Source organism: Ovis canadensis, chromosome 16 (genome assembly GCF_042477335.2).
Source record: "Ovis canadensis isolate MfBH-ARS-UI-01 breed Bighorn chromosome 16, ARS-UI_OviCan_v2, whole genome shotgun sequence".
Classification (NCBI taxonomy): domain Eukaryota; kingdom Metazoa; phylum Chordata; class Mammalia; order Artiodactyla; family Bovidae; genus Ovis; species Ovis canadensis.
In genome coordinates this window covers 75,543,287-75,569,100 of record NC_091260.1, presented here as the reverse complement: position 1 = coordinate 75,569,100, position 25,814 = coordinate 75,543,287, and the positions used below count along the sequence as shown (strand labels likewise).

The following is a 25,814-nucleotide window of genomic DNA, read 5'->3' as shown; positions in this document are numbered from 1 at the left end:
TAAAAACAAGATTTCATATATGGGTTGACGCCTACAGTGTCCTCTTAGGACACTGGCTTGGCTTGCATCGCATGGCTTCAGGTATCCTAGCCCTATAGTCAACACAGCCAGGAGCACTGGACACTTGGAGCTCATGGAGATGGAATAATCCCTGAGTTACGGGTGATGGAGGTGGAGACTGGCAGAAGTGCTTGGTTACAGCCCCCAGTAGACGAGGAGAAAGGAAAGGAAAGATTTCTGCTACATAAAGGAAACAAGATTACAGACCTCAGATCTACAAACAAAACAAAAGTTAACTTAAGATTTATCATCACATAGGTCATGAGATGGCTGGATGGCATCACCGACTCAATGGACGGGAGTTTGAGTAAACTCTGGGAGTTGGTGATGGACAGGGAGGCCTGGTGTGCTGTGGTCCATGGGGTTGCAAAGAATCAGACACGACTGAGCAACTGAACAGAACTGAACTGAGGTCTAGTTTTGATAATCATGACAGAAATCTCTGTGAATGAATCCACATTACTTGATCCACCTATGTCTGTACAACTGGTCAACCATCAAATTAATGGTCACAACTGAGGAAACTGCTCAACCACAAACATCAGTGGTTAAATCTGTGTCTTAGGGTAAGAATTTCAACAGCGGGAAGGACTGACGAGGAAAACTAGTACCTTGTTCTGACTCCACCATGAACGCCTACATCATGTGCTCATCAAAATTCAGAGCCAGGAAACAGCAAAACAAGAAACCAGTGCAGGGAAACAAATCCAAAAAGCAAAAAGGAAAAGAAACATAGGCTCGCCCTTCTAGCCTTCGTCCCAATTAACTAATCTTTAACAATTTTCTGGAGTCAACTTCATCTCTGATGTTTGCAACATCGATGTATGACACAGGGTCTGATTATCTTGTGAAAAAACCGCTGTCTGTTCACCATGAATGGATTAAACGAGACTTTACAAACCATGGTAAATTTGTGCTTTATAAATTTTAAACACGGAAGGTTGGTTTTTCTTAAGCCTGGATCCCTTGCAACAATTTGTTATTAATAGTAAACATCCCTTTCTCTCAGTACTTTCCTTTCTCAGACTGGAAAGTCGTTGTGGCAATACTCAGTTCAGTCGCTCAGTCATGTCCAACTCTTTGCAACCCCATGAATCGCAGCACGCCAGGCCTCCCTGTCCATCACCAACTCCCCGAGTTCACTCAGACTCACGTCCATCAAGTTGGTGATGCCATCCAGCCATCTCATCCTCTGTCATCCCCTTCTCCTCCTGCCCCCAATCCCTCCCAGCATCAGAGTCTTTTCCAATGAGTCAACTCTTCACATGAGGTGGCCAAAGTACTGGAGTTTCAGCTTTAGCATCAGTCCTTCCAATGAACACCCAGGACTGATCTCCTTTAGGATGGACTGGTTGGATCTCCTTGCAGTCCAAGGGACTCTCAAGAGTCTTCTCCAACACCACAGTTCAAAAGCATCAGTTCTTCTGTGCTCAGCTTTCTTCACAGTCCAACTTTCACATCCACACATGACCGCTGGAAAAACCATAGCCTTGACTAGACGGACCTTAGTTGGCAAAGTAATGTCTCTGCTTTTCAAGTGGCAATACTAACCCTCGGCAATACTAACTAATACTAACTAATCACACCAGCCCCCCCTTTCTCAGAATGGGATCTGTTCATTTCTACAGCTGCTCCTTTGCTCCATTAAATAGAAAAAATATTTAATGAAATGTACTTATTTTTAAAAAGTGAGCCTTCTTTTATGCATCTGCTAGTTGCTTTGGTTGATTAATGATCTATCCAAACAAACAGAGAGAAAGGAAAAGTCAGAGTAAGAAGAGATTAGCTGGAGATGAGGAGCCAGTGGTTGCTGTGGGTAGAGGCCAAGACCAATTCCAGAAGAAACACTCACAGTCCTTACGCTTTTTTCTAGTAACTATGATTTAAAAACAAAACAAAACAAGCACAGCCTTATAAGACATAATCAGAATCCATTTCACACACCAGAATTGGTAAGCAGTTAAGAGAAAATGATTCAGGCCGTAACTCAACCCTCTAAAGAGAAAGAACGTTGAGTAAAGCAAATCTTACAGGTGTGCAGAATATAGCATGCAGTTCTTTCCAGAGTTATCACCTCCAAATGAATAACCAGCTCCCTCTGCTTGGAAGACAAAAGGAATTGTATTTTTCTGCACCTTTAGATCTTATGCAAAGGATTTCAGTGAATCAGGCTCTGAGAAATTCTCACATTGTTGAAATGTCAAGATGTAAGATAATGAGCAGAAATACCGACAAGAAGTTGGCAAAGATATGCCTGTTTAGTTTGTATAAGAATCATTCTAAAAATAAAAATTGCAGTTCATTAACAGGGAGTTTTCTGAAACACCTTTTTGAACTAGAAATAAAGTAACTGTTGAGAAATACTGAAAATGAGGCAAGTAGCTGGTATAATATGTTTTAATAGGAAGTAAACAATTTGATGAAATATTGAGCTTGATAGCAAAAAGTTATTATCTCAGTTTGTTGCCCCATTTTGAAAGCATAAAGGAAGAAAGGTGCAAATCCAAACACTGATGATTCTAGCTTCAGGGGAGAAACCTAGGAAAGTTTTTTATTTTTAGGTCAAGACTGCTATCTAACACAGACCCAGTAACTCTCCCAGGATGAAAATTTCAGAGAGTAGTGTGTCTAAGGCAAGATGAGGTCGGTAATTCTGTCAGAAAAGCTCGTTTTCAGGAAAATGAATCTACAGGTAGTCCCCCAGTCTGATTGTGATTTGGTAACAGTAATGCGTTGATTTACACAAGGAACCTGGTGAAGAGTCGCAGCATTGCACTCCCGTGTTCTGGCTTTCTCAAACTGATCTACCCCTCCGCCAAAATAAAAGTTAGTGTCCAAAGGCCACAAAGGGCCACAACTCATAGATTACATCATAGAGTTGGTTTAATGTTGTCAGGAAAAGTCACATCTATTTCAGTTTCTACTTTCTATCTCCCCAGGGCTATAGAAGTGGCTCCCCAAGTGGCGCTAGTGGTAAAGAATCCGCCTGCCAATGTAGGAGATGCAAAAGGTGAGGGTTCCATCCCTGGGTCAGGAAGATCCCCTGGAGGAGGCGATGGCAACCCACTCCAGGATTCTTACCTGGGAAATCCCAAGGACAGGGTAGCCTGGCGGGCTACAGTCTATGGGTCCGCAAAGAGTCAGACACCACTGAGCGACTGAGTGCCAGGGCTGTAGAAAAGGCAGGTACAATTTCCAATTTGCATAGAAGACAACTACAGGCCAAAGAGATTAAGTGGTGTGAGTAAGGTTGAAGGTTATAGAGCTGTTTCCTGGCGTTGGCATCTTTCCATTCGTCTCCTGGCCAGAAAATACTCTCTCCAATCAGTCCTCCTTACACAAGCACAATCGGTACCACCTGTATGACACCTACCCTGTAACCTATAATATTTATTCAGCTGTTCTATGGACATTCACAGAAGCTTTCTCTAGTTAGCTTATATATGTAGTTGATCTTTTCAACAATAATATAAACCAAGGACAGTCTACATGACGTTCTAGGTCCATCCACGTCTCAACAAGTGACCCAGTTTGGTTCCTTTGTTGACTGAGTAAAATTCCATTGTATATATGTACCCCATCTTCTTTATCCATTCCTCTGCTGAGGTATATTTAAATTGCTTCCATGTCCTGGCTATTGTAAATAGTGCTGCAATGAACATTGGGGTGCAAGTGTCTTTTTGAATTATGGTTTTCTCTGGGTATATGTCTAAGACTGGGGTTACATGGATGGATCTAGAGTACGTCATACAGAATGAAGTGAGTCAGAGAGAGAAAAGCAAATATCCCATATTAACATATATATGTGGAATTTACAAACATGGTATAGATGACCTTATTTGCAAAGCAGAAATAGAGACACAGACATAGAGAACCAGTCTATGGAAATCAAGCTGGAAAGGAAAATGGCGGGTGGGGTGGGGTGGGGAGGGGGTGGATGGGGGGATTTAGGAGACTGGGATTGACACATTCACTACTGATACTATGTATAAAATAGACCACTGATGGGACCATGATGTATAGCACAGAGAACTCTACTTAAGGCACTGTGGTGTCCTAAATAAGAGGGAAATCCAGAAGGGAGGGTATGAATGTACATGCATGGCTGTGCAGTGGAAGCTAGCACAGCATCGTGAAACAACTATCTGTAGTTGTTGTTCAGCCACTGAGTCATGTCTCATTGTGACCCCACGGACTAGAGCACACCAGGCTCCTCTGTCCTTCACTGTCTCCCAGAGTTGGCTTGAAATTCAGAAAAGCAACTAGACCGCAATAAAAATTAATTAATTAGAAAAGGACTCTTAGAACAATGGAAAAAACCCAAGGACAGGATGACATCTAGTAACTTTTTGTTTACTGATACATGAATAAACAACTTACATGAGCTCTTTGACTACACAATGTAAGAAGATGCAGTCACAGGACTTCAGTGGGGATACAGTCACATTTATTCTGCTGGTTTTGTTATTTTGTGACAGATCCCTGAACACAAGTTCTACAGGGTGTAGTATTCTAAAAAAAAAGGTGTCACTGTAGCACACACATGGGAAATGCTGTATTTGATACTCAACTCAGAGATTTACAGTGTATATTAGCAACGTGAAGGCTCTTCAGTCCTGGAGTTAGACAAAATGAAACCACTTGGATTTAGGTTAGCTTAGAGTTTCCCAAATTTGTGTGAATGGAGAAATCTTTTGGTGCATAACATTCATTCCTTTCCCAGAAAGAGGACTGGGGTGCTGGGGGGGGGGGCGGTGCTCACTTGGGGTGGTACTCTCTTGGGGTGGTCCTGCTGGAATAAGGGCCACAACATTTCTGTTCTTGTTACTATACTTACGTGTCACTGAATACCCACAGATCTGTACCACCAAAGACATCTTCATATTATAGCAACTTTATTTGATATCGATAAAAATCAGAAATAAACGAGCTGCTCTAACCGTGCAAAAGGACGGAGTAGAGGATACGTAGGAGCACTGGCTGACTCACTCTAAATATGGGCATGCGTGCTTATTCGCTCAGTTGTGTCTGACTCTTCTTTGTGACCAGGCTCTTCAGTGCATGGGACTTTCCTGGCAAGAATACTGGACCAGATTTTCATTTCCTTCTCCAGGGGATCTTCCTGATCCAGGGACGGAACCTGTGTCTCTTGTGTCTCTTGCATTGGCAGGCAGATTCTTTAACACTGAGCCCCCTGGAAATCCCACTCTAAATATCCCTCATTCCTAAATGCACCTGTCTTGTGATCTCATACATCCACTTCCTACTCCCATACTTTGTTCACAGAGGACTTCACAAACCAGAGAGAGAATGTCACAGAAGAAGGATTTATAGCCATCTGCCTACAGTTCCATCTCCTTCATTAACCAATGAGCTGCTTATGGAAGAATTCTCAGTGCAGGTTCTCAAATAGAGGAAACTCATAGACTGAATTTCACTTCAAGTGTTCCAAGTTGATTTTCTTCCTAGTATCTACCAGCCCAGCCAAGCACTGGTTTCCACTGGGCAATTCTAATTCTAATTTATATTAGCGATGTGAGCTTTGAATACCAGTGGCTCTTTTCTGACTTAGGTGACCCGTTCCCCAGTTCTGATTTTGCTTATATAAAACCTGGGCATGAAAGAACCACCTTGACATCTAAAGTTAACCTCAGACAGCGGGGAATTTGAGGAAGCTGGGGGCTGTCTGGACCATCATTCAACCTAACCTTCTAACACATATCATGAGACACTAAATCATATGTCAGGGGTCTGAATTTGTTCCAGATCTTGTAAGACCCCAGTCTCCCTTGTGTTTAGGAGATAATCTCCTTCTCTAGGTGTAACACGACTTATGGCAGTCCTTACTAACAACAGTAATGATACTTTTCATTAAAATGCAATTGTCTCTTCATTTGTCCTCACTTTGAGACTGATTCTTTAAAGTATTTATTTATACAACACAATATCTAGGTCATAGCTTATTATTTTTTTTAAGTTTCTGCCCTTACGTCTTGGTATTTTTTCATAATAAAGAGATATATTTTCTTTTATATTTTTATTTTTGGCCACACCATGCAGCATGCGAGACCTCAGTTCCCTGACTGGGGATCGAACTTGTGCCCCTCCCAGTGGAAGTGCAGAGTCCTAACCACCGGACAACCCAGGAAGTCTTCAATTTTTATAGTAGACAGAATTCCAATTTCAATTTTGGCTTCATTATTGGAACCCAAAGATAATGATAAATTATTTTAATAAAAATTGGTTGTGTTTTAGGTATTTCTCCAAATTCCCTAGCTAGTGAAAATGTTCCTCCTATGAACTGTAAAAATAGCTTGGGCTATATAATATTGCCTGTTTCTTTTTTTTTAAATAACCACAGTGGACATTTCATATAAGATTGTTGGCATTATTCATGTATCCAGAATTCCAGTGTTTATATTGTCGGCTAATGTTGTGTGTGTACAGCTAAAATATAAAGGATTTATACTTTAATAAATTTAGAACTTTGATGAGTATGTTTGTGCTACCCTAAAAAAGAATTAACAACTATTATAATTATATGGGCCCTCCACAAGGTGATAGATAGAAAATCAGAAAAGATGTGAAGATAAAGATAAAATGATATAAAGGCAGAAGCAAAATAAAAAGTGAGCCTAGAGGACCAAATACAGACCAAAGTTTATTTCCTGTAATCCCACTCAATGAAAATGACTAAATATTAGATTGGACCTGATGACACATTTATTACAAGCAGCACTTAATGGTGTAAAATTCTAGGAAGAGAAAAAAGCTAGATGGTTCTTTGGCAGTTTCTTTATTGTAATGGGATTTCACTTGTAGCAAAGGAGGAAGATAACGGCAAATGGAAGAGACTGCAAGGATGACTGAAAAAGGCAGGAACATATTAGACACAGACTCTCTCTAGATCAGTGGCCCTAAAGCCCAGCAAAGTGTCTGGTTTTTGAATTTTCTTATCTAAACAGTTGTAGTTTTTGAAAACTTGAAGTGTGCATTCGACTTCAGAAATCTGATTTTCCTGGTTGCCATTGCACTATAATAATTAAGGATCACTCAAGAACCTACACTTTGGTCTACAAAGAGCTTAATTATTACAGTGCAATGACTATGGTCAGCACTATCAAAACAAACCAAAAAAATCCATGAAAATCCAAGCCAAGCATCACTTCAAAGCACTTAGAAGTTCCGTCAACAGAGGGACGGCTAAAGAAGATGTGAGACAGATGCGCAACGGAGCATCACTCAGCTGTAAGGAGGAACGGAGCTGGGTCATCTGTAGAGACATGGATGGACACAGAGACTGTCATTCAGAGTGAAGCAAATCAGAAAAAGAAAAACAGATATCATATATTAATGCATGTGTGTGGAATCTTGAAAAATGGTATCAGTTCAGTTCAGTCGCTCAGTCATGTCCGACTCTTTGCTACCCCATGAATCGCAGCACGCCAGGCCTCCCTGTCCATCACCAACTCCCGGAGTTCACTCAGACTCATGTCCATTCAGTCAGTGATGCCCTCCAGCCATCTCATTCTCTGCTGTCCCCTTCTCCTCCTGCCTCCAATCCCTCCCAGCATCAGAGTCTTTTCCAATGAGTCAACTCTTCTCATGAGGTGGCCAAAGTATTGGAGTTTCAGCTTTAGCATCATTCCTTCCAAAGAAATCTCAGGGCTGATCTCCTTCAGAATGGACTGGTTGGATCTCCTTGCAGTCCAAGGGACTCTCAAGAGTCTTCTCCAACACCACAGTTCAAAAGCATCAATTCTTTGGTGCTTCACAGTCCAACTCTCACATCCATACACGACCACAGGAAAAACCATAGCCTTGACCAAATGGACCTTTGTTGGCAAAGTAATGTCTCTGCTTTTGAATATGCTATCTAGGTTGGTCATAACTTTTCTTTCAAGGAGTAAGCGTCTTTCAATTTCATGGCTGCAATCAGGATCTGCAGTGATTTTGGAGCCCCCCAAAATAAAAGTCTGACACTGTTTCCACTGTTTCCCCATCTATTTCCCATGAAGTGATGGGACCAGATGCCAATGGTATAGATGATCTTATTCGCAAACCAGAAATAGAAACACAGATGTAGAGAACAAACATATGGAACCAGGAGGGGAAAAGGGAGGTTGCGATCGACGTATATGCACTATGAATATTTTGTATGAAATGGATGACTAATGAGAACCTATTGCTTAGTTCAGGGAACCCTACTCAGTGCTCTGTGGTGACCTAAATGGGAAGGAACCAGAGATCAAATTGCCAACAACTGCTGGATCATAGAAAAAGCAAGAGAGTTCCAGAAAAACATGTATTTCTGCTTTATTGACTATGCCAAAGCCTTTCACTGTGTAGGTCACCACACCATCTCTGAAAGAGATGGGAATACCAGACCACCTGACCTGCCTCTTGAGAAACCTATATGCAGGTCAGGAAGCAACAGTTAGAACTGGACATGGAACAACAGACTGGATCCAAATAGGAAAAGGAGTACCTCAAGGCTGTATACTGTCACCCTGCTTATTTAACTTCTATGCAGAGTACATCATGAGAAACACTGGGCTGGATGAAGCACAAGCTGGAATCAAGATTGCCGGGAGAAATATCAATAACCTCAGATATGCAGATGACACCACCCTTATGGCAGAAAGTGAAGAGGAACTAAAAAGCCTCTTGATGAAAGTGAAAGAGGAGAGTGGAAAACTTGGCTTAAAGCTCAACCTTCAGGAAACTAAGATCATGGCATCTGGTCCCATCACTTCACGGCAAATAGATGGGGAAACAGTGGAAACAGTATCAGACTTTATTTTTTGGGGCTCCAAAATCACTGCAGATGGTGACTGCAGCCATGAAATTAAAAATTAAAAGACGCTTACTCCTTGGAAGGAAAGTTATGACCAACCTAGATAGCATATTCAAAAGCAGAGACATAACTTTGCTAACAAGGATCTATCTAGTCAAGGCTTTGGTTCTTCCAGTGGTCATGTATGGATGTGAGAGTTGGACTATAAAGAAAGCTGAGCACCAAAGAAGTGATGCTTTTGAACTGTGGTGTTGGAGAAGACTCTTGAGAGTCCCTTGGACTGCAAGGAGATCCAACTAGTCCATCCTAAAGGAAATCAGTCCTGAATAGTCATTGGAAGGACTGATGTTGAAGCTGAAACTCTAATACTTTGGCTACCTGATGTAAAGAACAGACTTATTTGAAAAGACCCTGATGCTGAGAAGGACTGAAGGCGGGAGGAGAAGGGGATGACAGAGGATGAGATGGTTGGCTGGCATCACCTACTTGATGAACATGAGTTTGAGTAAACTCCAGGAGTTGGTGGTGGACAGGGAGGCCTGGCGTGCTGCAGTCCAGGGGGTCGCAAAGAGTCAGACACAACTGAGTGACTGAACTGAAATGGGAAGGAAATCCTGAAAGAGGGGTTATATGCACATATACGGGCTCCCTGGTGGCTCAGTGGTAAAGAATCTGCCTGCCAAAGCAGGAGATGAGGGCAAAAGTCTCAAGTTTGGTCCCTGGGTTGGGAAGATTCCCTGGAGAAGGAAATGGCAACCCACTCTAGTATTCTTGCTGGGGAAATCCTGTGGACAGAGGAGCCTTGTGGGCCACAGTCCATGGGGTCCCAAAGAGTCGGACATGACTTGGCGACTAAACAACAACAAATATATATGTATGGCTGATTCACTTTGCCGTCCAGTAAAAAATAACACAACAGTGTATATTCCAATAAAAATTAACCAAGAAACAATTAGGAGTCTTCATATGACAGAAAAGTTATTTTCCGAACATCTTATTATACAGTATGAACAGATTCTGCTAGCTTATTTTCAAAATCAGCAGAGACTTGGAGTGTGCTTGTTAGCAGGTATGGACCGTTAGCTTGCTTGAAGGCATGAAGAGTCAGTGGTACTCCTTTGGGCAGTTCCATTAGCTGCCTGGAGGTCTTATGGTGACAAATTGCAAAGGTCATATGCTGGGTGCTGAGAGGTGGGCGGGGACTGGAATAAATAGCCCTGGCCAGGGGATGACTTGGGAAAGAACACAGAACCATCTGGTGGTTCTGCTCTTTCTCCAGGAAGTTAGACCAGAGCAAAGTTGGAGAGGACCTCGCGACTTCACAGGGGTGTCCCCTTAGCCACCGTGGGTGATATTCTGGGTGTTAAGAGACCTGTTTCCATCAGGAATTTATTTTCTCACACTTCTCCAGGCCCCAAGTCTGAAATCAAGGTGTCAGCAGCACCACCTTCTGGGGGCTTCTGGAATTTTCTGACTTGCGCCTGCACACGGCTCCAGGCTCCGCCTCCAACCACACAGGGCCACCTCTTCTGAGTTTCCGTGTCAAATCCAAGTCTCTTTGAGGACACATATCATTGGTCTCAGGGTCCACCTGGGTGATCAGGATGCTGTCCTCTCAAGATCTTGAACTTGATTACATTTGCAAAGACTTTTTCCAAATAAGGTCACATGCACACATTCTAGGGACTTGAACATAGGACATCTATTTGGGGATACACTGTTCAATTCACTTCTTCCTTTCTCTTTGCCCTTCATGTTTCTTAAAGAATATGCTTCCCCCGTTTCCGTCTTCTCTTCTTTCTTTCCTTCTTTAGTTGGAGACTGAGGACATTAGTCCTTGCTGGTTCTAACCAGAAACATTAAAATCGGAGCTGACCCCTGTCCTGTGGTGAAGGGCAAAGGGGCCACTCACTTAGCAGCTGACGGGGCTCCATGTGGTGAAACGGGGTGGAGACAGGAACCGCTGCTCACAGCGGTTACCATGTATCTCCCTCACCCTACTCGTATGTTGAGTTCCTAGACCCCATTACTCCAGAATGGGGTCTTATCTGCAAATGAAGTCATTGCTGATGTCATTATTTAAGATGAGGTCACACTGGAACAAGGTAGGTCCCTAATCTAGTATGACTGGTGTCCTTATAAAAGGGAGAAACTTGGAGACAGACACATATACAGGGAGCATGTATGCTAAGTCGATTCAGTCATGTCTGACTCTGTGCAACTAACTGTATGGACTGTAGCCCGCCAGGCTCCCCTGTCCATGAGGATTCTCCAGGCAAGAATACTGGAGGGGGTTGCCATGCCCTCCTCCAGGGGATCTTCCCGACCCAGGGATTGAACTCACGTCTCTTATGTTTCTTGCATTGGCAGGTGGGTTCTTTACCACTAGCGCCACCTGGAAAGTCCATATGCAGGGAGAACACCATGTAAAGATGAAGGCAGAGATCAAGGTGATGCTTCTACAATTCAAGGAACTCAGAAGAGGGCCAGAATATACCAGAAACTGGGGGAGAGGCCTGAGACCGCTTCTCCAGCCCAGCCTCAGAAGGAAACAGCCCTGCCTACCAATACCTTCTCACCTCCAGAACCCTGAGACAATAATATCTGTGGTTCGATCCACCCAGTGAGTGGTACTTTCTTAGAGCAGCCAAAGGAAACGAATACACTGGGAAACATTCATTTGGATTTAGGCTCGGGTTTAGAGCAGCTCCTTTGATGAAGAGACCACAGGTAACAGTTAGCTATCGCATTTTATTTGACAAATATTCACATATCCTGTTGTATGTGATCCTCTGCAGTCTGCAATTTCACTTTTCCTGCACTTAGAAATCTTGAAGGACCTCCCCACCTTCCAGGTCCCTAAGATTAGAGAAGGAGACAAGCAAAATCAAATTAAGGTACCTAAATAAAAATGATGGTTTGGCCACGACACCAGCTGTGACCATCACTGTCCTTACCCCTGGATTCTGCTTCGTCCTACTCTGTGAGAAGGAAAACTGGCTCTGCGTTCCCCGGAGTCAACGGTACACAGGCCTGGCTCAGGACGCGAGGATGAGCTCCAGACCGATTTCTCTAGGAGGTCCTGAACAGCAGCAGAAAGCCCAGGTGTCTTCCTGGGGATACTCTCTCACGTGACTGAGAACAGAAAGTCAAGTTCAAATTCTGTCCTCGTGAATTTCAGGAGTGTTAATAGATTTCATTCGAGAGAATACCTCTGAGTAGAAGGTCATGGCTCTCTCCGGGAAGTGAGTGATGGTAAAGGGTGTCTACCTTGGAAGTGAAAGACTGAGCTCTGCACGCTGCAGGGAAGCAGAGGAAACTGCAAGGCGCACCTCCACCCGTCCAGGGAGGTGATGCACATGGGGCGGCCAGGACACTGATTCTGAAGGATGCAGGAAACCAGTCACGTCATCTTCACTTCCCTACCAACGGCAAGACATAAAAAGCGCTTCCTGTTTTCCCCCCATATAAAAGGCATTATGCTAGGCTCTGGGTTTACAGCCAGGCCACTAACAACCAAGGGGCTTCTCATCTACCCAAGGGAGGGATGGAGGCATGTAGAGTTAGAAGGACAGGAAGCATATGTCAATACTGTGACTGTGGTCATTGGGAGGGCAATAAAAACAGGAAAATCAAATCTATCTGACTGCTTGATCCTGTGGAAGAGGTCTGAATATGCCTCAATAAATGCAAATCAGTCTGATTTTCATCCTGGTAGAATTAACCCGGGGGCTTCCCTGATAGCTCAGTTGGTAAAGAATCCACCTGCAATGCAGGACATCCCGGTTTGATTGCTGGGTTGGATAGATCCAGTGGAGAAGGGATAGGGTACCCACTCCAGTATTCTTGGGCTTCCCTTGTGGCTCAGCTGGCAAAGAAGCTGCCCTCAATGCAGGAGACCTGGTTCGATCCCTGGGTTGGGAAGATCCCCTGGAGAAGGGAAAGGCTACGCACTCTAGTATTCTGGCCTGGAGAATTCCATGGACTGTATGGACCAGGGGTTGCAAATGGTGGCTCGGACAGTAAAGAGTCTGCCTGCAGTGTGGGAGACCCAGGTTCGATCCCTGGGTTGGGAAGATCCCCTGGAGAAGGAAATGGCAACCCATGCCAGTATTCTTGCCTGGAAAATCCCATGGATGGGAAGCCAGTCCATGGGGTTACAAAGAGTCAGACATGACTGAGTGACTTCACTTCTTCTTCTTAGAATTAACTGGGAGCACGCGCTTGTGTGTGTCCCTCTGCCTCTGACCACATCCGTGGCACCCCCTCCCTTACCACATGGAACATGCACTCATCTGGGCCTGGCCGTCAGAACCCCTGCAGGTCGTGGGGGCTCTCTCCTCCCTCCAGATGACCCTCTTGTAATTCTGTGAATACTGCACAGGAGTCGAGTCTCTGGGGCGTAACTCCTCTTGTTCCTGGTGTTGTTCCTCTGTGGTTTGTCCCTTTGTCTGGTTACCTCTGACTTGTCCAGGCTCAGCTCGGGGGTCACATAGTTCAGGAGGTTGCTCTGGCATCCTCCTCTCCCAAAGATGCTTCAGCTCCCCTGCTCTCTCCAATCCAAGCCTACCTCTTATAGAACACAAGGGTCTGTTCACCTCAGTAACCTCCTTGAGGACTTTATCACCTGAGCTCCTGGTACCTGGGACTGGCCTGGATTGAGGCAGGCATTCCACAAACACTGCGCCAAACGACACACCACCTAACCCCTGCATCTAAACAGGAGCCAAGAGCAAAGCACAACCTGTTCAACCCCAACCAATGCAAATGCTAGTAAGGCAGCCCAAAATAGGACTTAACACTGAAGCACACGCTCTTCTCCAAGTGAAGGGAGTTGCTTTCAGAGCTTTGAATGATCTCGAATGCTAGTCCCAAATTTAACGTGATGTTGTTTTATTTTTACCATCAAAATCTTGCAGGCATCTATTTTTCGGTAATGCGTTGAGTTGCCCGGGAAACCACAAGTGTCTAAGCAGAGCAAGAGAAATGGTTTGAAGAGAACTGGTCACAGGAGGGTTTTAGGAGCATTCTCTCTTGGTGCCAGCAGCCACCCCAGGGATGCCCATCATACACATGTGAGCTGCTGGCACTTCCCCAATGCCCTGGGGTGAGCCCACAGGGAAAGGATGGTGTGCTGACTCAAGCAAGGGTGAGGGGGTACAGCTTGACCACTCGCAGGGTCCACACCTGCTGTTTCCAGCTCAAGTCATCTGGCCTCACAAGCAGGGCTTTGAAGGTGTTCCCAGTCAAACCACCTAGTCAGGGTAGTTTCTGGAATTATCAGACAGAGATAGGAGTTAATAATGCTGTTGAGGAGAAGTGGGGTTTTCCAGGGCTTTTGGGGGGATGTCTGTACCAAGTGTGGACTCATTTCCCCCAGTTTTAGCATTATGGCTCTTTGGGGCTCCATTCAGTTCAGTTCAGTCGCTCAGTCATATCTGACTCTTTGCGACCCCATGAACCGCAGCACGCCAGGCCTCCCTATCCATCAACTCCCGGAGTTTACTCAAACTCACGTCCATTGAGTCGGTGATGCCATCCAAGCATCTCATCCTCTGTCATCCCCTTCTCCTCCCGCCTTCAATCTTTCCCAGCATCAAGGGTCTTTTCCAATGAGTCAGCTCTTCATATCAGGTGGCCAAAGTATTGGAGTTTCAGCTTCAACATCAGTCCTTCCAGTGAATACCCGGGACTGATCTCCTTTAGGATGGACTGGTTGGATCTCCTTGCAGTCCAAGGGACTCTCAAGAGTCTTCTCCAACACCACAATTCAAAAGCATCAATTCTTCAGTGCTCAGCTTTCTTCACAGTCCACCTCTCACATCCATACATGACCGGCTGCATTATGCTATACCATGGTTGGGGGTGGGGGTTGGGGGGAATGTCCTATATGCTGGATGGCCAGCAGCACCCCTGGCCTATACATACTAGATGCCAGGAGCAAACCGACTATACTGACAAAAAGCATCTTCAGATTTGGCCAAATATCGCCTGCAGTGGGGGTGGGGGTGGGGTGCGGGTGCAGCATGGTGCCTTGTTGAGAGTCACTGCTCCAGAGACTCAGGAGAAACAGATCTTCATCTTGGGCTGCTGTGTGACATAATAATACAGACTGGGCAGCTTAGCTGAAGAGGGGCAGTCCAAGATCAAGGTGCCGGTAGGAGGGCTCCTGGCATTCCAGGTCTATAGACAGCACTTTTCTCTGTGTGATCACATGGCCTTTTCCCGGTTTTGTGCATCCTCTCCTTATAAGGGCACTAATCCCATCAGGAGGGCCTCATCCTCGTGATCTCATCCAAGCATAATCATTTCCTAATGGTCCTATCTCTGCATACAGTCAAACTGGGTGTGAAGGCTTCACTGGATGGATTCTGGAGGGGGGGACACAAACATTTACCTTATAACACCAGGTAACCAGGCTTCCCCAGGGGCTCAGAGGTAAAAAATCCACCAGCTATGCAGGAGCTGCAGAAGATGCGGGTTCCATCCCTGAGTTGGGAAGATCCCCTGGAGGAGGAAATGGCAACCCACTCCAGTATTCTTGCCTGGAGAATCCCCATGGACAGAGAAGCCTGGCGGGCTACAGCCCATAGGGTTGCAAGGAATCAGATATGACTGAAGTGACTTAGCACACACCAGGGAAACCCTAGAGAAGCGTGAAGGTGAGTCACTTTCTAAACATCATGGGACAGTCATAGCAAGTTACTGATGAGAAGATTCTGTTTGCTAACGTCTCCTTGTGTCTTTTCCATACTTCTTGGTAACCTCATGAGCCCCTGGAACTTCACGCCTCATGGGCTTTGTGTGATTAGAGGGGCAGACATGGGCTGTGATTTGGTGTAACTGACATGACACAAATTGCTTGTCAAACTTCCTTTCTCACTTGTCTCCAGAGTGTAATATAAGAAAAATAAATGTCTAAACACGCATTGGCATGGACGGGGTACTAACTTTCAATCTGACAGATAGAAATGTTAAGACTTGTCAAATGTGTTATGATAACTCCCTTGCTCACCAGCCGCAGGGAAATAGCACCCTCCCCAAGAAGACCCCAGGGAGCCCTTGAGTTTTTTTCATGCACGAGGCACATTCGCCATCTACCAATGCAAGGCTGGGGCTTCCCACACGGCTCAGTGGGTAAAGAATCCACTGGCAATGGAGGAGACGCTGGCAGACGCGGGTTCAATTCCCAGGTCAGGAAGATCCCCTGGAGGAGGGCATGGCAACCCACTCTAGTATTCTCGCCTGGAGAATCCCATGGACAGAGCAGCCTGGCGACCCCCATAGGATCGGACACGACGAAAGTGACTGAGCCACACGCATGCAATGGAATGCTGATGTACGCGTCCATCCCTTAGCCACAAAGCTGCCTCAGATTCCCTCAAGTCTGGAAATACTTGCCATTTTCCAGACAGTCCCTTGGGCATGTATGTGTTCAATGAATAATTGGTTTCAAGACCAATTACTGTGCAAAAGGAACATAAAGAGTGCTTTTTCCTTAAGCAAGGATTATCTCACTGTGTATCTCTCCTAGAAGTTGGTCATTTCATTTAAATATTAAATTTGTCGGCCCTAGCTATTGAGTCTTAGTGAAAATATACAGTGTTTTCCCCTGTGTGATTACAGACTGCAGTTAACAAATAATAGTGGAGATATTTCCAGTGCCAGGCACATAATGGGGTCCAACAAATGTTCAGTGAAAGAATCTAATGACTTCAATAAAGCACCTTTTCAATAATCTCTTCTTAGCAATTTGTTTTTTAAGTGGTTTAGACAATAGAATTGTGTACATGTTATTAGTCTGTGGAGTTCTAACTGAATGCTCTTTTTCCTTCCCTCTCTACCAAACTCTGATGTATTTCTTTCTCCTTTCATATATTTATTTCCTCTTTCTTCACCAAGGTCTGCTGGTCCCTATGGAGAAGGAAATGGCAACCCACTCCAGTGTTCTTGCCTGGAGAATCCCAAGGGCAGCGGAGCCTGGTGGGCTGCCGTCTATGGGGTCGCACAGAGTTGGACACAACTGAAGTGACGCAGCAGCAGCAGCAGCAGCAGCAGCAGCAGCAGCAGCAGCAGCAGCAGCAGCAGCAGACCTTAAGACCAAGAATTCATGAATACTTTTTTTGCCAGAAACCATACTCAGGGGTATCCATCAGCTCAGGTCCCAGTGGAAAACAGATCCACAGAGACAGCAAATTATGCTCGCTCTTTCCTGTGGGCTAACACTCTGGGCTCCTCAGGTGACTCAGTGGTAAAGAACCCGCCTGCCAATACAGAAGATAGAGGAGAGGCAGGTTCAACCCCTGGGTCAGGAAGATCCCCTGGAGTAGGAAGCAGCAACCCACTCCAGTATTCTTACCTGAAAAACTCCATGGACAGAGGAGCATGGTGGGCTCTATTCTTGGGGGCGGGGGGCGGTCCTAAAGAGTCAGGCATGACTGAGCAACTGAGCACACATATGCACCCAACACCTTGGTTCCTATATTTTCTGCACAATTGATGCCCACTGCTACAGACTGGGCTAGCTCTTGATAGAGAAGGGAGAAAAAAAAAATCTATGGCAGATAATTTACTCCAAATCACCTGGTTATGTTTAGTTTTATTTCAACTGTAACTAAAATGCAATTTTAAAATAACACTTAAAATCAGAGCTTTGTTACAAGTTTCACATATATACCCACATAGAGACGGAATGTACAAATGGACAGTGGTCAGACCACATGTTAAAGCAGAACTTTGATCTGAACCACAACCTGAACCAACCTGTCCAGGAAAACAGCCTTTTATAGAGTAAACTCAGGAAGCCAGCCTGCTCTAAGGTGAACTTACAGGAAAGTCACGTTATCTCTCGCGACAATCTGGAAAGCTAAACAGTCACTTTTGGAACAACTGTCCTCAAATGGCTAGTACTTGATTAATAACGGGCAGCTTGAGCTTCCCAGGTGGTGCAGTGGTAAAGAATCTGCCTGCCAATGCAGGAAACATAAGAGACGCGGTTTCAACCCCTAGGTTGGGAAGATTCCCCTCGAGGTGGAAATAGCAACCCACTCCAGTATACTTGTCCGGAAAATCCCATGGACAGAGGAGCCTGGCGGGCTACAGTCTATGGGGTCACACAAGAGTCAACTTGGGGACCAGCTGAAAACCAACCAGAGAAAGTCAAACATGCACCCCTCATTAATCACACGGGATGGTCCACTTCTCCTTGACCCTCCTCCAGCTTCCTCAGGCCAGCAACCTCTCACCGGGGCTGCGGGAAGTCTCCCCTTTTTTCCACTATGAAGCTTTCCAACTACCCTACCTGCCTATGAGTCTTGGCCAAACACAAATTACGGTGGCTGATTCCCCTCCTACAAGATGCTTAGGACAGACAGCCTTTGCTTTTCTCATTTGGTTAGTCTTTGCTCATTTCTAGATAAAACACTCCAACAGCGTGAGCAGGTGTGCATTCTTAGGCAAACCTCCAGGTGGGCTGGTAGCTCTCCTTCCCAAGGGTCTCAAGGAGGTTCTTTATTAAAACATGCTACCATCTCTAGGATGGACATAGAACATGCAGAAAGATAAAAGAGTGAATTGAAATTGAAGAGCATTCTGGACGGGAGACAAGCAATCGCCCATACTACAACCTGGCCAGGACAAAGAGTGTGTGAAAGATGGACACACAACTAACTCCATGGTTGACTTCACTCATCATGGTAGGGAGGGCCGGTGAATGGACCAGAACCTGTGCCTTGATGGACAGGAGCTTCAGCCACATGGGGAATCACGGGCTCAATCCATGCATTTGAAACTTCTCCTGGAATGCCTACTTCCAGTGGGGAAAAAAGTGAGAAATCGAAAATACAGACCTTTAACACTAATAAATAAGTCTGTAGGGTATATGGAAATGTTCTAACATTAGGAAATCAAGATGACAAGATATTTTTTTAATGAGAACTGAGACATTCCTCTCTGCTCTTATAGAATGATTTTTTTTTTGTAGCTACAGATTCTGTAATGTATAAGCCCTGTGAACTTAAAGCATGACACTAGTTATTTGTTCATTCAACATTTATCGATAGTCTGAGATTTTCTTGGCTTTGTTGTTCAGCCACTAAGTTGTGTCTGACTCTTGTAGACCCATGGGGTATAGGCTGCTAGGCTCCTCTGCCCATGGGATTACCTAAGCCTTATCCTCCTCCAGGGGATCTTCCTGACCCATGGATGGAATTCGCCTCTCTTATGTTTCCTGCATTGACAGGCTGGTTCTTTACTAGCGCAACATGGGAAGCTGCAAACAAACTTCTAGAGAGTGCCATACCGAGTGAAATAAGTCAGACAGAGAAGGAGAAATAGCATATGATATCCCTTACTCATGGAATCTAAAAAGAAATGATACAAATGAAGCTACTTACAAAACAGAAAGAGTCTCATAGACTTAGGGAACACTCTTATGGTTGCCAAGGGGAAGGATGGGGGAAGGGATAGTGAGGGAGTTTGGGATGGACATGGACACACTGCTATACTGAAAATGGGTAACCAACAAGGACCTAGTGTGTAGCACAGGGAACTCTGCTCAGTGCTGTGTGGCAGCCTGGATGGGAGGGGAGTTTAGGGGAGAATGGATACATGTATGGCTGAGTCCCTTTGCTGTTCACCTGAAACTGTCACAACATTGTTAACTGGCTATATCCCAATATAAAATAAAAAGTGAAGAAAAACAAGCTTCCAAAAGACCTGACATCACCTCACCCTCCTGAGGCACTGACAAAGCACCACTGAGTGGTGCTATCCTTTGCCAAAGTGAGCAGGAAACAGCCTGGTTTCAGTAACAGCTGTTCTAATGAGATTGGGGGAACCAGCCTCAGACGCCATTTGCCCTTTGCCTTCATTAGGTATGTTATAAAAATGATCAATATTATATAACACTTGCTGCTGCTGCTAAGTCACTTCAGTCGTGTCCAACTCTGTGCAACCCCATAGACGGCAGCCCACCAGGCTCCCCCATCCCTGGGATTCTCCAGGCAAGAACACTGGAGTGGGTTGCCATTTCCTTCTCCAATGCATGAAAGTGAAAAGTGAAAGGGAAGTCGCTCAGTCGTGTCCGACCCTTAGGGTGGACTGCAGCCTACCAGGCTCCTCCATCTATGGGATTTTCCAGGCAAGCATACTGGAGTGGGGTGCCTTGCCTTCTTCCATATAACACTTACGTTTTGTATATTTTCATTAACAAAGTGTTACTTTTGGTCTGTGCCTGTAGCACTTCCCCACCCCCCCCCATGAGTTGATTTATATTTTTCTTACTCAGACTACACAAGACACAAGAAGGACAGCAGTTTGGTTTTAGATTCAATCAGCCTCTTAACGATATGACTGGATGTACACAGTCATCCAAAAGCTTCAAAGAGAAGTTAGAACAGGAAAACGGTGACGCGCAACTGGCTGGAATGCTCACTGCCAAGCCAGCTTCACCTCATACGGCTCCTCGATTCGGTATCATTTGAAACTCACACTAAAGGTGCTTTTCTTTTTTTCTTGTCAAATAATTTCTTTCCAGGTTTTGATGGTTTTGTAAGTGGAGGCAAGCTTATCAAAGAAGTATCAGAGGAAAAGAAAAAGCTTAAATGGTGCCGTGAATGAAATAGATGAATTTCAACGTCTGTAGGAGGAGGCTGAGCTCTTTGGTGTAAAGCAGAGCAGATTCAATACCAAAGAAGGAATTCAACTACACTGGAAAATGCAGTCAGATCCATCCAGGGAATCCTCATCTCAAAGAATCTGCCTAAAAATGTGCATTTTACCTGTGATTTTTTGTGGTTCACTGGAGACACCATGAGATGGTCCTTTTTGTTGCACCACAAAGATGGTATGCTGCTGCTGCTGCTAAGTCACTTCAGTCGTGTCCGACTCTGTGTGACCCCATAGACAGCAGCCCACCAGGCTCCCTTGTCCCTGGGATTCTCCAGGCAAGACCACTGGAGTGGGTTGCCATTTCCTTCTCCAATGCATGAAAGTGAAAAGTGAAAGGGAAGTCGCTCAGTCGTGTCCGACTCTTCGCCACCCCATGGACATATCAAAGAGACGCGGATGGATCCCTTGGAGGGTGTGAGCAAGTGAGTGAGTGAAAGCCGCTCAGTCGTGTCCGACTCTTTGCGACCCCATGGACTATACAGTCCATGGAACTCTCCAGGCCAGAATACTGGCATGGGTAGCCTTTCCCTTCTCCAGGGGATCTTCCTGACCCAAGGATCAAACCCAGGTCTCTCCCATTGCAGGCGGATTCTTTACCAGCTGCGCCACAGGTACCGGGTCACAAAACGCATTTGGTCTGCCCCTCTGCACTCATGTGTCTGAATCTGTTTCAGGCATGCTTGTTTTGCTCATTAAGCCTTAGAGTTCTTGGCATTCTTTCCTCTTAAAATTAATGAATAACAAAACAGGTTCTTTCTTTTTATCAAGCTCTACACATGTGCAGGTGAATATAATCGTAGGTACCAGGGATTCCAGCTGCTTGTGTCGTTCCCAGTTTTTCATCGCCAACGCTTCCCCTCAGTGTCCCATTATTTGCCAGTGGGCGCCTTGGGAGAATAGAGATACGAGGGCACAATAGAAAGTCTTCGTGAAAGGAGTATGTTTTTCATTGGGAAAAAATTGTAAGCATCTGCATAAAAAAAGATTTGTGTCTACAATAAAGTGAAAAGTGGGCTTTGGAAAAAAAGGCCTCATTGCAGTAGGCCTGAGACAACTTTAAACTGAGAACTTTTAACCTGTTTCTCATAGAACAGACGCACTGAATAACCATTGCCCGCTGCTTCTGCCCACGACTAAGTCGCTTCAGTCGTGTCCGATTCTGTGCGACCCCATAGATGGCAGCCCACCGGGCTCCCCCGTCCCTGGGATTCTCCAGGCAAGAACACTGGAGTGGGCTGTCACTTCCTTCTCCAATGCATGAAAGTGAAAAGTGAAAGTGAAGTCGCTCAGTCGTGTCCAACTCTTTGCGACCCCGTGGACTGCAGCCCACCAGGCTCCTCTGTCCATGGGATTTTCCAGGCAAAAGTACTGGAGTGGGGTGCCATCGCCTTCTCCTAGAAGCCTCCATTGGACTGGGGGAAACCCACACAGGTGCAAAAGCAAGTCAGACACTCTACTAGAACTAATACTAGTTAGAACTAGTGGCGCTGCTGTTACCATGAGGCATGAGACTGGTGATAACTCAGTTAACTAGTGTTTAGTTCAGGGTCTCACGTATGGTTCCGAGTACTCTTTACATCTTTATTTCTCACGACTGTCCTATGAGATCGACACTGTGTTTATGTCCATTTCAAACACGAAGAATCAAAGACACAGAGAAGGGGAAGTAACCTGCCCAGGTGATTTAAGCGAGAAAGTGAACAATAACACCTCCCATCACTGAGCCAGAAATAAAAGGTCAGCAAGGAGAAGCAAGTCAGCTAGAGAAAGACAAACATCACATGAAGCCACTTAGATGTGGAATCAAAAACGACATAAATGAACTGATTTACAACACAGAAACAGACTCAGAGACTTAGAAAACAAACTTATGGTTACCAAAGGAAAAAGGTGGTGGGGGCGGGGGGAGAATAAATTACGAGGTTGTGATGAACATATATACACACCTATGTACACAATTGATCAGCAACAAGGACCTACTGCACAACACGGGGAGCTCTACTCAGTATTCTATAATAACCTATATGGATAAAGGATCTGAAAGAGAATGGATATATGCATAACTAAACCACTTTGCTGTACATCTGAAACTAATGCAACATTCTAAATCCACTATACGCCAATATAAAATTAAAAATAAATTTAAAAAGGTCATCAACAGAATAAGATACTAAAAGGTAATATCAGAGCTACCAAGGGCAAGAAAGCCATTTCCAGTTACCTTCATCAGGGGTCCCCTGCAAAACCCCATTTCATGGTTCCAGCCCACATGTATCAACTCTCAGGCCCACCTCCTATCCTCTGAATCACTGTTTCCTCCCTTGGAAAGAAAACTCACCCTTGGTCTGGCTCTGCTGTGAGTGAAGTTTGTAAAAGTTGTAGGCTTTCTACACAGTATATACAATTCAGTATTTTGTAGATGATTCAGGGTCTCTGTGAGAGGCATCATTTATTTTTCTGTATTAAAAGAATATTATCATAAAGAGCTATTTGCACCACTCTGCTGTTTAGTCACTAATTCCTGTCTGACTCTTCTGTGACCCCATGGATGGTAGCCTGCCAGGTCCTCTGTCCATGGGATTTCCCAGGCAAGAATACTGGAGTGGGTTGCCATTTCCTCCTCCAGGGGATCTTCCTGACCCAGGGATCGAACTCGTGTCCTCTGCATCTCCCTGCATTGAAGGTGGAGTCTTTACCACTAAGCCACTAGGGAAGCCTTGCCCCACACTAAGTGGTCCCAGTTAGTTCTGTGTTTACATGTATCCAAAAAGTAGTGACATTGCCTTCACATCATATAGTCTATTTTTGGTGTATTACTTTTAACGTACTCTCCAAGGTTCATCAGTAGACTGAGAGCTTTGAATTGGTTTTTGAGAGAAGGCATGGGTTTCCTAACAGCTACTTGGCTGCCTGAAGCTTTAGTGATGAGAACCGTCAGAGCTGCCACCTGTCACATGAATGCTGGCTTGAGGTCTGTGCATGTGTGCTAAGTTGCTTCAGTCGTGTCCAACTCTTTGTGACCCTATGGATTGTAGCCCACCAGGTTCCTCTGTCCATGGGATTCTCCAGGCAAGAAAACTGTCGTGGGTTGCCATTTCCTCCTCCAGGGGATCTTCCCAACCCAGGGATTGAACCCACATCTCTTATGCCTCCTGAACTGGTAGGCAGGTTTCCACTAGTGCCACCTGGGAAGCCTGGCTTGAGGTCTGGCAAGACCTAAATCATCTCTCTCCCACCATAGGCTTGACTGAGGAATGAATGAAGTGGAAAGGTCTGAGAAAATGGGATTAAGGACATAGGAACTGGAGCTACAAGTACGGCTCCCTAAACAAATACTACGACAATATTAAAGGGACACAGCAGAATGACATAAAGATTATTTTAAACGGGAGGCATGTGGGATTCAGAGACAAGCCTTTTGGAGCCCCCCTTATCTGACTAATCACAGAGCTGCTTTCTTGAGAAGGAAGCTGCCATCAATCCTCTCTCTGGGGAGCTTCCAGCCAAGAAAGAGAATGACCATTAGCATGGCGATGAGAAACTGCCTATATACACATTATAGAAGCTGTCAGACCCTCCATTTATTCCCCCAGAAGCTCCGTTTCCTCCTTCTCTCCACTATTATGCTGAAATATAAACCATTACTCTTGGTTGTTCAGTGAATTACTCACATTATTGAGTACCCTGCATGTATGTGAATAGATACTCTCTTTTCTCCTGCGACTCCATTGTCAATTAACTCGCATTCCCTCTCGTTGCCCCTGACCACTAAGCCCCAAGTTGGTAGAAAAGTTTTTCTCCCACAATCTGATCTGAAGCCAGTTGCTGGGTATATCGAGGCAAGCCAGTGGTGGCTGTTTTAGAGGTTGACTGTGCTGGGTAGTACCATACTAAGCAGTCTTTTGGCTTTGGAGAAAGAATACCCATGTAATGAAGAGCAAAGGCTGGAGAGATTGAACTGCTACTGGCCCACATGTGAGACTGCTGGGGATGGTGATATGCATCAGGACCACAGAGAGGAATGCCACTACTGCCTGGCCAGACAGGGCTCACGGTGGGCTCACCGATGGGAGGGCAACTGCACCACCATGTTGCCATTGAGCTGGTTTCCTGGCTGCAGAAAGAAGTTGGTGCCCAAGGTCACAGCACAAGTGGTCGTGTGGGTTCTTAGACACACCAGCTCTTGAGGATTGGGTTCTGGGCTGGGGACCCTAGGCCATGGAGCTAGGACTGGGTTATCTCCCACAATTCTGCCTTTGCTAAGAATATCCTGGAATCAAAATTAGGTGCCTTGGAGAAGGAAATGGCAACCCACTTCAGTATTCTTGCCTGAAAAAGTCCATGGACAGAGGAGCCTGGAGGGCTGCAGTCCATGGGGTTACATGACTGAGCGCCCTGCATGAGGGTGGAGGGAGATGGGTTGGGAGCAATAAACTGGTAGAACTAAAAAAAAAAAAATTAGGTATCTGAGCAACAAGTTTTATCTCTGAGAATAAGTCCTTCACATCTCAATATTATTAGTGAATCTTCTTTTGAGAATTTAAATAAATGCCAACTTTGAATCATAGCCTCCTGGGTGGCTCAGACGTAAAGAATCTGCTTGCAATGCAGGAGACCCAGGTTTGATCCTTGGGTTGGGAAGATTCTTTGGAGAAGGGAGCAGTAACCTACTCCAGTATTCTTGCTGGGAGAATTCCATGGACAGGGGAGCCTGGTGCGCTACGGTCCATGGGGTCGCAAAGAGTGGGACATGACTGAGCGACTAACACTTTTTCAATCACAGCACCTAGCATGAAGCCTTTAATATGGTTACCACTTAGGGAATATCAGTCACTGAGCTAACTTGGGTTATTACTAAAGAAATACTAAAAAACAGACTTACAGATATTGAAAAACTTATGGTTACCAAAGGGGGAATGTGGGGAGAGAGGGATAAATTAAGAGCTTGAGATTAACATACACACACTACTAACTATATATAAGATAGGTAACTAACAAGGGCCTACTGTGTAACACAGGGAACTCAATATTCTGTTATAACCTATATGAGAAAAGAATCTGAAAATGAATGAACACATGTAGAAGTGGATCACTTTGCTGTATACCTGAAACTAACACAATACTGTATGTAAATCAATTATAATCCAGTAAAATTTAAGGAAAGAAATATTGACCAGCGAGAGGCAGAATAAATTTAAATGAATCTGGGAAAAGTTTAGTTTTACTCCTATATTTAATGTGGTGTAGAATCTAATGTAGTTTATATCAGTTCAGGTCAGTCGCTCGG

General features: G+C 44.9%; 1 protein-coding gene across 1 annotated transcript in view; it reads right to left on the bottom strand.

Moving 5' to 3' along the window:
* CTNND2 (catenin delta 2) overlaps nucleotides 1–25,814 on the bottom strand; it is a 1,126,037-nt gene that overhangs the window by 63,950 nt on the left and 1,036,273 nt on the right. The window lies entirely within an intron of this gene.